The following is a 13,836-nucleotide window of genomic DNA, read 5'->3' on the forward strand; positions in this document are numbered from 1 at the left end:
GAACACCCATGTAATCCGATTCTGGTGCGGACCAAAAAAAATAGGATTTTTGTACTCACCGTAAAATCCTTTTCTCTGTAATTCACCGGCCGACACAGCTCCTCTCTGTAACTAAATGGGTTTGTTAGCCTGCCATTAGGAGAACTAGGCAAAGATTGTAACACAATACACAGAACTTTAGTCACGCCCCGGGGGGGCGGACCCTGTGCCAACAAACTTCCCTGCTGCCCAGGCAGAACTCAGTACGTCAACAAGCAGTACAACGTAGAGAAAAGGAGGGGTGGGTGCTGTGTCGGTCTGTGAATTACAGAGAAAAGGATTTTACGATGAGTACAAAAATCCTATTTTCCCTTATATTCACTGACCGACACAGCTCCTCTATGTAACCAAATGGGATGTCCCCAAGCAGTGCCAAACGAGGGGTGGGAAACAAAAGCATTAAAACTTCATCCACCATGGCAAGTGGGAACTAGTGAAACTAAACCCACAAAAAACAGCAGTGTACAGAAAAACACACCGCCATAACCGGGCATTCTCAACAGGAGAGATCCCCAACACCTTTTTGCGGAAGTAATGCAACAGTGCATTAACAAACAATACTGCATTTTTATCGAAAAACCAGGAAAAATCTCAATTGCAACTACACGGCCGCCTGCAAAACTTTGTGGCCAAAACAGGCATCAGCCGCTGCACTGACATCTACCTTGTAGAACTTGGCAAACGTATGGACAGACGACCAGGTCGCCGCCTTACACACCTGAGTGACAGACGCTTGGTGTCAGAAGGCCCAATACATTCCGATTGCTCTTGTAGAGTGGGCCGTGACTGGAAAAGGGGGCACCTGCCCCTTCAAGGCGTAGGCTTGGACTGCACCCACAACTATTCTTCAAAAGGACCTGCTTTTCTTTTTCGGCCATGGCGAAGGCCTATACCCCTGAATACGTGTGTAACACATCCTGGACCTGGGCAATGATGTTTTTTCCCCCTTTCTTTTTTATTTCCAGTTGAGAGCCACACAGCTCTCCACGCTACCCCCCTTCCCCCCCCCCCCCACCAGTTAGTGACGTGGCCACGGAACAGTTTGGACCCTCTTTGACATCAGACGGGTTTTCTAGGTTCAAGGATCCAAGGCTCGCTAAGTTGGGGGTGGCTGAGCAAGAGGTATTCTACAGGGGTTACATTTTTGCTTTTACTACTAACTTTTTTTTTTTTTCCTTTTTCATTTTTTGTATTTTTCAAAGTTACTGCTCAGGGCGGTCTATTGGTTTGCTCTGTCTTATTCGTTAACAGCTTATACCTATATGGAGACAAACATATGCAATATACTGTAGATGTGCTTTAATATGTTCAGGGTGATGATTGCACTTATACTTATATATGACTATGATATAATGTATAACTTAGAATGGCAAAACCCTTAAGGATAGTGTCATGGAACACTAGAGGTATGAATGCACCCCAGAAGCGGTCCTTGGTTTTTTCAGTCTTAAAAAAAAGTTGTCCCCATATTATATGCCTCCAAGAGACCCACCTCACTGGTACTAAGGTGAGAGCTCTTAAACGCTCATAGCTGGCCCAATCATATCACACCACCCACACAAACTATTCCAGGGGGGGTCTCTATATTACTAGCCAAGTCCCTTCAGGCTGAAACTTTACAAGTCAAGTCAGATCCAGATGGGAGATATCTCCTCTGTGACATTTACTCTTGTAAACGTTTATATTCCTCCCCCATTTTCGGTGGAAGTTTTATCCAAACTGTCACTTCAATTGTTGACTAGACCCCCTGGGCTTTTACTTTATGTGAGAGACTTTAATGCCATATTGGACCATGCTAGGGTCTGCTTGGGGGTGGGGGAAGGCCATTTCCCTCTTTTCTAGATTGGATGCAGGTTTATGACCTTACAGAGGTAAGGCGCTGGAAGCACTCAGACAGGAGCCAGTACTCTTGTCACTCAGACTCCTTCCGCACCATGTCTCGGATTGATTTAGCCTTTGCCCCAGCAGACACTCTTCCCATTGTTTCTGCGGTTTCATACTTGCCCAGGGGTGTCTCAGACTATGCTCCTCTCTCTCTCTGTGGACCTTGCCATCCTCCCGGGCTCGGGCTCTGCTATTTGTCGTCTGAATTCTTACTGCCTGGAGGATGAGGTGGTGCAGGGAGGGTGCAGGTGGGGTATCACGGGCTACTGGAAGGACAATTTGGGAACAGTGGACGCATCCATTGAATGGGAGGCCTTAAGGACCACATTGAGGGGCACCTTTATGTCCATCACTGGGGTCTTGCGGAAAAATGATAAGCAACTTACGGAAGAATTGGAAACTGACATGGTGCGGGCGGAGTCAGTTTACGCTTCCAACCCAGCCGCTGACACGAGAGAAGCATGGCTTCAGAAGCGCAGGGAGTATGAACTCCGTCTGTTAGATCTTACACAAAAGCGAATGTTACATGCTGCTCATCTAGCATATCTAACTAGACCGGACCAACCCCCCATATCTATCCCACGTATCCTTACTATACAGGGCCAAATCAGTAACACCCCCGGGGATATCATGGAGGCCTTTTTAAACTTCTATAAAGACTTCTACACTTCCAGAGCTGACTACACCAAACCCCAACTGAATGACTACCTAGCGGACATTTCTCTTCCTTCTCTCTCGACTGAACAGAGAGCTGAGTCGGAGGCAGTGGCCATTTCACAGATGCCATCACACAAAATTCCCGGTCTGGATGGCTTTCCAACTGAATGGTACACACTGTTTAGGGATTTGCTGTGCCCATATCTGCTGCGTACATATAACAAAGCATTAGATACCGGAGTTCCCCCCCCCCCCACAAATGCGATTCATATCGTCCAATATCCCTCATAAATGTGGATGTTAAGATATTGACCAAAGTATTGGCAAACCGCTTGAATGCCATTGCAACGACCTTGGTCAATAGTTACCAGGGTGGTTTTATACCTGGAAGGTCCACCAGAATGAATATTCGCAGACTATTCCACAATTTGAAATACCCATATGATTGTTCCCCTATACAGGCCATTGTGTCCCTGGACACATGTAAAGCATTCGATAGCGTGGAGTGGCCATACCTCTTTCGGGTGTTACAGTTATATGGATTTGGCCCCCATGTGGCGGCATGGATAAAGCTCCTCTACACTTCCCCCACAGGCCCGTGTTCAGGTTAACTCTTCGGTCACTGAGTCATTCTTAATCACTAGGGGTACAAGGCAGGGGTGCCCACTGTCCCCACTCCTGTTTGCCCTAGCCATGGAGCCATTGGCAGTGTGCATCCGTTCCTCCACAACCATTAAAGGTCTTCCTATTGCCTCCATAGAGGGAGGAGTCTCACTTTATGCAGATGACACCTTGGTGTACCTTGCTGACACCAACGTGTCACTCCAGTCATTGTTGGCTGAGATTAACAAATTCAGGGATTTCTCAGGTTTCCGGGTGAGTTGGGACAAATCCAGTCTTTTCCCCCTGGACTCTGCTGCGATTTCTCAGATTCATCCAGACTCCAGACTGCAGGTGGTGTCCTCCTTTAGGTACCTCGGAGTTCTGGTACAAACTCCCCTATCCACATATACCACCATTAACTTTGAGCCGCTATTGACTCGCCTGCAGGAGCAGACTAAGCAATGGATGGACGTGCCTCTGGATCTTATGGGGAGGGCAAATACACTTAAAATGATCTACCTACCAAAATTGCTATATATTCTGGCTAACTCCCCTTGCAAAATACCTAAATCTGTTTTCAAACGTATAGACACAATCTGTACAACGTTTCTGTGGAATGGCGGTTCCCCTAGGGTGGCACTTGAGACGCTAAGGTTGCACATTTGGTGGGCTTGGCATTTCCAAATGTCTTCGTATACTATTTAGCGTCTCAGCTGGTGCATATTCATGACTGGTTGCAACCAGTCTCAGCGAATACCTGCACCACTACTGGGAGAGCCATTTCCATGGAAACTCTTCACAACATTGTCTATAGAGGCAGAGTTCCATCTAGACCAGGCACCTCTATGCTGGCTACATCCCTTTAAATTTTTCGATATATCACTACAAAAATTTCTCGACATACACAGTCGATGTCCCGTAATAACCCTCTATGGTTTAATCCCACCCTACGGGAGCTGTACTCCTTACATGACCCTAACCGCTGGTACTCTAAGGGGGTATAAATTCACCGACCAACACAGCTCCTCTGTAACTAAATAGGTTGTTAGCCTGCCATTAGGCGAACTAGGCAAAATTGTAACACAATACACAGAACTTTCAGTACCGCCCCTGGGGGCGGACCCTGTGCTAACAACCCTCCCTGCTGCCCCAGCAGACTCAGTACGTCAACAAGCAGTATAACGTAGAGAAAAGGAGGGGTGGGTGCTGTGTCAGTCGGTGAATTACAGAGAAAATAATTTTTTTTACGGTGAGTACAAAAATCCCATTTTCTCTTATATTCACTGACTGACACAGCTCCTCTCTAACTAAATGGGACGTCCCCAAGCAGTGTCAAATGAGGGGTGGGAAAAACAGAATAAAAAAAAACACTTCATCCACCATGGCAAGTGGGAACTAGTGAAACTAAACCCACCCAAAAAAACAGCAGTGTACGGAAAAACACACCGCCATATAACCGGGTATTTTCAACAGGAAAGATCCCCAACACCGCAACCTTTTTGCGGAAGTAATTCAACAGTGCATTAACCAACAGTACTGCGTTTTTATCATAAAAACAGGAAAAATCTCCATTGCAATTACACGGCCACCTGCAAAACTTTGTGGCCAAAACAGGCATCAGCCGATGCACTAACGTCTACCTTGTAAAACTTGGTAAACGTATGGACAGACGACCAGGTCGCCGCCTTACACACCTGAGCGACCGACACTTGGTGTCAGAAGGCCCAAGACGTTCCGATTGCCCTTGTAGAGTGGGTCGTGACTGGAAAGGGGAGCACCTGCCCCTTCAAGGCGTAGGCTTGGACTACAATCTGTCTGATCCACCTAGAAATGGTGGCAGACGAGACCGCCATACCCTTCTTTGGACCAGCCACCAAAACAAACAGCGAGTCTGACTTCCGAAAGGGAGCTGTGGCCGACAAATACACTTTTAGAGCCCCAACCACATCGAGAGCATGAGGTGCCACCTCTTTGGGGTGCTTCGGCTTAGAACACAATGATGGCAATACAATGTCCTCATTCATACGAAAGGCTGATACCACCTTAGGTAGAAAGGATGGTTGCGGACGCAACACCACCTTATCCCTGTGGATGACCAGATAAGGCGATTTGCAGGACAAGGCCGCCAATTCCGAAATCCACCTGGCCGATGTTATGGCCACTAGGAAAACCACCTTCTGTGAAAGGGTCAATAAGGGAATTTCCCTGATATTCTCAAACGGTGGGCTTTTGAAGCACCAACAACATCAGGTTCAAATCCCACGGGAGGTAACAGTGAACGCACCGGATGGACTACATATCGTATCCCCTGAACAAAGGTACTCACTAATGAATGAGACGCCAGGGGTCGCTGGAAAAAAAAAAAAAAAAAAAAAGACAGCCAAGGCTGAAATTTGTGCCTTAATGGTGCTTAACGCCAACTTCTGGTCTACTCCTTGCTGAAGAAACAGCAGGATCCTGGATATAGAAAAGGAGCGCGGATGCCATCCTTTCTCCTCACACATGGAGATGTAGGCCTTCCAGGTACGATGGTATATCTTCCGTGAAGAAGATTTCCGCGCCCTCAACATAGTTGGAATCACAAAGTCCGACAGACCCCAGTTCAACACCTGGCTCTCAATAGCCATGCCGTTAAAGCCAGCGATGGTAAAGCAGGGTGAAAAATTGGACCTTGAGATAGGAGGTCCCCTCACAGCGGCAGTCGACAGGGAGCATCTGCCACCAGACGCACCAGGTCTGCATACCAGGGCCGCTGAGGCCAATCTGGGGCAACCAGGATTACTGAAATCCCCATGGCTTCCACTCTGCGAAGCAGACGTGGCAACAGTTTTAGTGGAGGAAAGGCATAGATCAGCTGGTACTGATCCCATGGAGCCGCCAGCGCGTCTGACGCGTCTGCCCACGAATCTCTCGTCCTGGACACGAATCTTGGCACCTTCCGATTAAGATGGGAGGCCAATAGATCCACATCTGGTGTACCCCACTTCAAGCACAGCAGCCTGAATATCTCCGGATGCAATGCCCATTCTCCTGGGTTTAGCATCTGTCGACTCAGATAGTCCACCTGCCAATTTTCTACCCCCGGGATGTAAATGGCCGACAGGGCCGGAACGTGTCGCTCTGCCCACCGAAGTATGCGAGCAACCTCCCGAGCAGCGGCTGAGCTTCTTGTTCCCCCTTGGTGATTTATGTACGCCACAGCCGTGGCATTGTCTGACTGTATCCTGTTCGGACGCCCCAGAAGACACATCGACCATGTGTGGAGACACAGCCTGATCGCTCTCAATTCGAGCAGATTGATCCGCAACTTGGATTCTTCCGTGGACCAGAGACCCTGAGCCAAATGAATCCCCATCGCTCCACCCCAGCGGGACAGACTGGCGTCCGTAGTGATCACCGTCCATTTCAGAGGAAGGAACGATTTTCCGGATGAAATCACCGGGGACCTCAACCACCAGATCAGGGAGTCCCCGACTGGCTGGCTCACCTGGATCTGTCGATCCAGGGACAACAGAGATTTGTCCCATTTCGTCAAGATCTCCTTATGTAGGACTCTGGTGTGGAACTGGGCATAAGGTACCGCCGCGAAGGAGGCTACCATGAGCCCCAGCACTCGCATGCAAAAGCGGAGCGACGACCATTTGCGGTTCATCAGTAGTTTGACTGCAGATCTGAGAGTCCGCAATTTGTCTGAGGGGAGAAAGACCCTCGCTTCCCTGGAGTCCAATAGTAAAACCTATGTACTCCAGACGCTGGGTCGGTACAATCACAGACTTCCTTAGGTTCAACAGCCACCCAAATTCTCTGCATGGTGATCGCCACATCCTCCTCTAATTCTGAGGCGGAAGATGCTCTCAGGAGGAAATCGTCTAGGTAACCCACGATCGCGATCCTGTGTTGTCACAGCAACACCAATACTGGAGCCAGTACTTTGGTAAAGACTCAGGGGCTGATGCCAGGCCAAAGGGAAGAGCCACAAACTGGTAGTGGGCTTTCCCAACTGCCAAACGCAGAAATTTTTGATGCCGAAGGCATATGGGTATATGCAGGTACGCATCCTGGATGTCCAAGGACGCCAGGGAGTCCCCTTGATGGAGTGCAGTGACTACTGAGCAAACTGATTCCATTCTGAACCTCTGCACTTTTACAAAGTGATTGAAGGCTTTTAAGTGCAAAATTGGACGTATCCCTTCCTTCATGGGAACCACAAACATATTTGAGTCGAACCCCTGGAAGCCTTCCGATTCCGGAACTGGTACAATCACCCCCTGATTCATCAAGCCCTTCACTGCCCCTAACAGGGCCTCCCGGCGAACCGGGTATGCTGCAGGGGAAAGAATCTGTTCAGCGGCCAAGAGAGAAACTATCTTGTAGCCTGTGGAAATCAGGTCGCAGACCCATTGGTCGGATAACCAGGAGGTCCACCGAGCTGCAAACTCCCGAAGGCGACCCCCCACCCGATAGGTGGGTGGGGGCAAACCTTCATGCGGTAGCACTTTTGTTCGCAGGCTTGTTAGGCTTGTGGTTCCAGGGACGCTTTTGACCGTCGATGGACGTTCTGTCGGGCTGGGAACGTTTTGTCGAAGCACTGGGCGAACAAAAAAGCTGCTTGTGAGCGGAAAAAAGAGGGCCCTTGCCTGCGGCGTGGCTCCTTAGCCTTCCTGGCCTGTGGGAGTAGTGTACTCTTACCACCCGTGGCATTTTTAATAATGTCATCCAATGAGGCTCCAAAGAGCCAGTCGCCAAGAAAGGGAAGATCCGTCAGGACTTTCTTGGATGCTTGGTCAGCAGACCAGCATTTTAGCCAAATTAGGCGCCTCAGAATCACAGCTGACACTGAAGCCCTGGATAACCGAGGGAGAGTATTCAGGGCTGCGTCACAAACGTACTTAAGGCCTTGCACTAGTTGGTCTGCTAGTTCCACGCAGACAGGGGAGGCCTTTTGCTCTCCCAATTCACGGTGCAAAAGTTTTGCCCACTCAGTCAGTGTCTGCGACACCAGTGCGGATGCCAGTACTGGTCGCATGGCTGACCCCACAACCGTAAACAAGGGATCCTTGAATGCAGGTGTCCCCTCAACCAGGATCGTGATTACTTTATTTAACCTAGATACTGAGGGGGTCCATGACTGGAGGAGCCGACCACTTCTTGAGAAGGCTTTCCTCAAAGGGGTAACGTACCGCCATGTTTTTGGGGACCGAAAAGGTCCTTTGCGCCCGACTCCATTCCCTGTAGATGAATTTGTCAAAATAAGTCAAATACGGGAACACCTTAGGTGAACGTGCTGGCTTGCGGGACCGATACATCAGCAGAGGTATCCGCTGGTTCCTGGATCTTCAGGGTATCACGCACAGCTGTGATAAGTGTTCGAACAAGCGCTTTGTCGTGCCCAGACCCGGATGGGGAATCATCCTCGCTGTCCGAATGGGCCTGGTCAGGTCAGAGCAGGGGTCACCATCCGCAGCAGGGCCCGCATCTGCATCAAAGCTCTCCCCAGAGGGGGGGGGGGGGAGAGGCAGGGGCCTTTTACGCACACCTTTCCTTCCACACACCGCCTCTATTTTTGCAACAAATTAGTTAAGGACCACCGTCAAGGTGTCCATGGGCACAGCGCTATCCGCAGGTGACCCGGTTGCAATAGCCTGGATTTCGGGGGAAGAAACACCAGTTTCTGAAGCCATGCTGACCCTACCCTGTCTGCCACCTGCAAGGGGACTTTAGGACAGTGAAGGTCCCACCCTCCTGCTGCCGCCTGCGGGGGGGGGGGGGGGGGGGTGTCCTAGCGCCAGACTCACCACCCTGGGGCGTTCTGTGATGGTCACTAGCCATGCCTGTAGTCCCCAGGAGGTTACCCAAGTGCAGAGCGAGGAAAGCAGCTGTAGAAAATAGCAGTGAAACGATCTGCAGAGCTTGCACCAGCGTTCAGGAAAAAGCCATCCAGTGTCCTGTATACACAGTGGAAACAGCATGTGAGTACATGTAATGCTGTCACAAGAGAACTGCGGTGAAAAGAGCGCTCGGGCTTCAAAAAAAATGGCCGCCAATGCAACTAATAGGAAAAGCTTTTATCAGTTAAGACTTGACTTACCACATTCATCCCTGTTCTACTATTACCAACTCAGACATCCTATCCGAACCCAGTTTGGCTCCCTGAACGACCCTACTGACCTACCCCCACTTGAGAAACTGTTGAGACAGCCTGACCCCATTAAACTTATTTCTGCTTACTACACTGTCCTAATGGTAAATTTTAATCACAGATTTAGCAAGGCCTAGACCAGATGGCCATCCATGGATATATCGCTCGCAGAGGACGACTGGACAGAGTTTAGCGACACGTACAAGACCTCAGTTATCGCATCATGGGATCGTATCATACAGATAAAGATCTTTCATCACTCACCTTACACCGGCTAGATTACATAAAATGGGTTCGATGCCTACGGCACAATGCTTTCGGGGCTGTGGCCAAGATGCCGATTTTATTACATTGTTTCTGGTCCTGTACCGTGGTTCGGGACTTCAGGGTAGAGGTAGGTTCTTTCATCTCTTCAGCTATAGGCCTCCCCAACATTGTTCATCCTAAGAACGGGCTTCTGGGCATTTTTGGTGACATATAATTATCCTCACATGCCAAGAGACTACTACGTATTCTCTATTTTTATGTCAGGAAAGCTATACTGCTATCATGGAAGGGTACACAGACCTCTTTAAAAGCCCTCTGGTTGAAATTAGTTAACGGTGCTGTACAAACTTGCCTTTGAGCTTAGGAAAAGTAAAAAAAAAAAAGTTTCACAAAATCTGGGATTGGTGGCTGGCTAGCCCCCTGACCCTCTCCAAACAACAAGTGCACACTACGGGTTGCTTATGGGCCGTGTCACAACACAATATACTATTTTCAGACTGCCATCTGAGATGGATTGTGAGAAAGCCAGATAGTAATAATGGGAACCGGATAACATCGTGTGCATTCCTCATTCAGACCACCTGGATTAAGACTAATCACCTGGAATATCCGGCATGTCTCGTGCGAACAGAGGCTTTTGAATCGCTTGCCTTCAGGCAGCGTCAAGATCGGTTGTATGGTCACTACATGCAGGGGACTGAGATCCTTAATATGATGAGTCACAAAATGTCTTGCAACACTGTAATTAGGGCATCCACTTTCCACAGTTCTATGTTCGCGGAATCTGGTTTGAAGAGGTTTAATAGTTCTTCCTACAAATTGTAGGCCACGGGGATATGTTAAGCAACAGAAGACATAAGAAGATGAACATAAGGAATTCCTTGTTTATTAATTATATATCCATCATTCATTATTTGTAGAATTCATCAGGTTGTAAGTAGCATATTAATTTCACATGGTGATTGTGTATGGAACTCATAATGGGCTTTAGATCAGTTATTACTCTATTTTGCTTTTCTGTGATTTTAATACAATACTTCTATGAACTAAAGGTGGTGCTTTACACTAACAAAGTGCATCAAAGTAATCACATTAAAAAGTCCATATGTATTGTGGACTCTATACAAATATCTTTAAGTGGCCGTATGTGTACCAAATTAATATACCCAAAGAAATAGTACGCAACTGCAACAGGTCTTCTTCCAACTCATGCAAGAAGTGATCACTCCTAGTTCAAGTGCTCACTCACCAGAAGCATATGACTTCTATGTTACAAGGTGGTCAAAATGCACATTTACTAGATTATCCTCCTCTTCGTCAACTCTGCCAATTCTTTAAAGACACCAGAAAGGGCTGCGTTCACTTTAAAAATTTACCCTCATGTCACCATACCAGCTGTAAAATACGCCAAAAGAATTTCATAGTGTAGTATTTAATGTATAAAAAAATTGTAATCGCAATAAAAAGAATGCCACTCACATTTATGAGCGCCTCTTAAAGGCAAAACAAAATCAGCCTGTGAATATGCTCAGTAACAAACGCCACTGCTCTGCTCTCACCACAGCTGCCATGCTTTCCAATCACCACAAACGTCAGCCCAAGCGTGACATCACAGGAGCGGGAAGTGACTCCACCTCAATACATTTTGCCAATCAGGGAAGCGGAGTTGCCTGAAGACGCCTAATTGGCTAAACATGTTGGGGTGGAGTCTTTAGCTGTCGCGCCTGGGCCAGCGTTCCCAATAACTGGAATGCATGCTGGCTCTAGTGAGAGTGGTTCGGCAGCTTTTTCTACTAGCATATTCACAGGCTCATATTGTTGGTGCTTCAAGAGGCACTTATAAATGGGAGTTACATAATTCTTATAGTAGTAGTTTTTTTTAAACGTTAAATACTACTTAATGTAATTCCTTTTTCTTGGCTTCTTTACAGCCGATTAGGTGGCATGAGAGTGAATTTGCAGTGAATGCAGACCTTCCTGGTGTCCTCGAACAGTTGGCATAGCTGGAGGAGAGGATAATAACTCAGTAAAAGTGCATGTTGACCTTCTTAGATCAAGGTCATATGCTTATTAATGTGATTACTTTTAATGATTTTTTTTTGTATAAAGCGACACCTTTGAATCATATTTTTTTTTTTTTAGAAGAGTGAATATCACAGTTAGGGGCAGCTACACTATTTGATTTTTTAGTGTAGGTGCCACTTTGTGTTTATATAAATACTTACCCATCTGACTTACTCTCTTCATATATATTGTTTTTGATATTTTATATATGTTTGACATTGATTATTCATGATTATGCATCTCTTGGGGGCATATGTTTTTATTTGCTCCATCCGCACACCTCTTTTTGATTTGTCACACTTTTTCTTTATTTACCTTTGCTACTGCCATCAGTACACCCTTTTGAGCAACCCCTGGGAACTTCATAAGAACACAGGTAGCTCTAGTGAGTAGGCTCATGAAAGGGAATCCCTGCTTTGCTGGCTTGGGCTCAGCACTGAGAGGCTAAGACTGTGGAATGCACACCGTCATATGCGCAGAGTTTTTCCTCACTTATAAGGGCAATGATTTTAGCTTTCACAAAAAAAAAATCCTTTGCTCTTAAGCCTCATACACACTACTAGGCATTTTTATTTGTTCAACCCAGCAGCTTGAACAAAAAAAAAAAAAAAACCTGAGCGCTAAGGTCAGGGCCACTGTACTAACAATCTGATGTTAGTACAACGATCGCCCCCTACTGTTCTATTGTGTTCTGATATGGAGACGGCATCCCCGCGAAAACACTCCAGTCAGCGCTCTCAGCCACTGGCCGAGAGCGCTGATTAGGAGCAGGTCAGCAGACCTTTTTTCGGCCATGACCCCATGAACGGCTGGCTTCTGTCGTATTAGCTGCCATACATGCGTGCCAAATGTCGGCCAGTTTCAATTGAATTGGCCGATGCCACCCGAAATTTGGCTTGTGTGTACTAGGCTTTACTTACTGCACTTAGAGGACCCCTTTGTGCCTCTCTTTTTGTCGTATTCACAGTTGCGCGAGATCCCTGCTAATCCCACCTACGATGCATGGGACTGCCTTCTACCACCAGTACTCTTGTCTATTGCCAGGGCTACCTGTGTCCTAATCAGGTTATGAACTGCTTGATCAAAATTTGCATAATTTTGGTTGGATTGACAGATCAGCCATCTTTGGGCTTTAACTATTTGTGTACCAATTTGTTACTACTGGTTTCAGTTTATACACACTTAGACTGCATTAACTATTACCCATGATACAATACATATTAAGTATTTGAGTGAGGGCGAACCTTGTTGCATTAATTCAATTTGCTGTATCTTTGTTAGGAGGAGAAGCTTGAAAAGCCATCGCTCTGTGAAACGAGAAAAACTTTGCTCGCCTAATGTCTACCTATTAAAACTGTTTTTTTTTTTTTTTTTTAATTATTATTTTATTTTTATTTTTTTAAATGCCCATGTGTATACTCTGTCACAGTACTAAGAAATGAAAAATGGCCCTACAAAAAAAAAAAAAAAAAAAAAAAAAGGGGGGGGGGGGAGAAGGAATATTACAGGCTAGTAATGAGGTGGTTAATCATAGATGTCTCACTGAGTGTACAAAACACTTTTCAAAAAAGTTTTGCTTCCTGAAAACTTTTGCCAATGATGATAACCCCTTTCAAAATTAAACATAATTATAATTCATGACTGTATCACATAAAAATCCAGAGAAATATGAAATTTAATTTTATTGACAAAGTATTTAATTGCATAATGTTTCCAACACGCTCCACGAGTTCAACGGGACTAAAAGTGTTTTGCTGCTATTTTCGTTTGTACTCAGTCTCCAGTGCATCTCGCTGCAGTTTTCAACAATAGTTATCCGGTACTAATGGATCCAGCTGACCCAACACCATCTTTCCATTGTGGCAATGTCCTGGTAAAAACTGTCACCGTGTTTGTCACTGACTGCACCTAGAGTTTCAGGAAAAGTCCTGGGAATGCTGATAATTAATCTTCGGTGACATGGTGAATTTCATGGTCTTGTATACTGTAAAGACAGTGGTCATCAACCCTGTCCTCAGGACCCACTAACAGGCCAGGTTTGTAAGATAACTGAAATACATCACAGGTGATATAATTTGCTGCTCAGTGATTGCAGTATTCTAATCTGCATCTCCCCAAGGGAATACATAAAACCTGGCCTGTTAGTGGGCCCCGAGGACAAGGTTGATGACCACTGCTGTAAA

At 46.6% G+C, this 13,836-nt stretch overlaps 1 protein-coding gene across 2 annotated transcripts in view; it reads right to left on the minus strand.

The window, feature by feature from the left end:
- AGO3 (argonaute RISC catalytic component 3) overlaps nt 1-13,836 on the minus strand; it is a 210,676-nt gene that overhangs the window by 114,016 nt on the left and 82,824 nt on the right. The window lies entirely within an intron of this gene.

This window comes from Lithobates pipiens, unplaced genomic scaffold (assembly GCF_037356315.1).
Source record: "Lithobates pipiens isolate NorthernLeopardFrog02 unplaced genomic scaffold, aLitPip1_a1.2 Scaffold_16, whole genome shotgun sequence".
Lineage (NCBI taxonomy): Eukaryota > Metazoa > Chordata > Amphibia > Anura > Ranidae > Lithobates > Lithobates pipiens.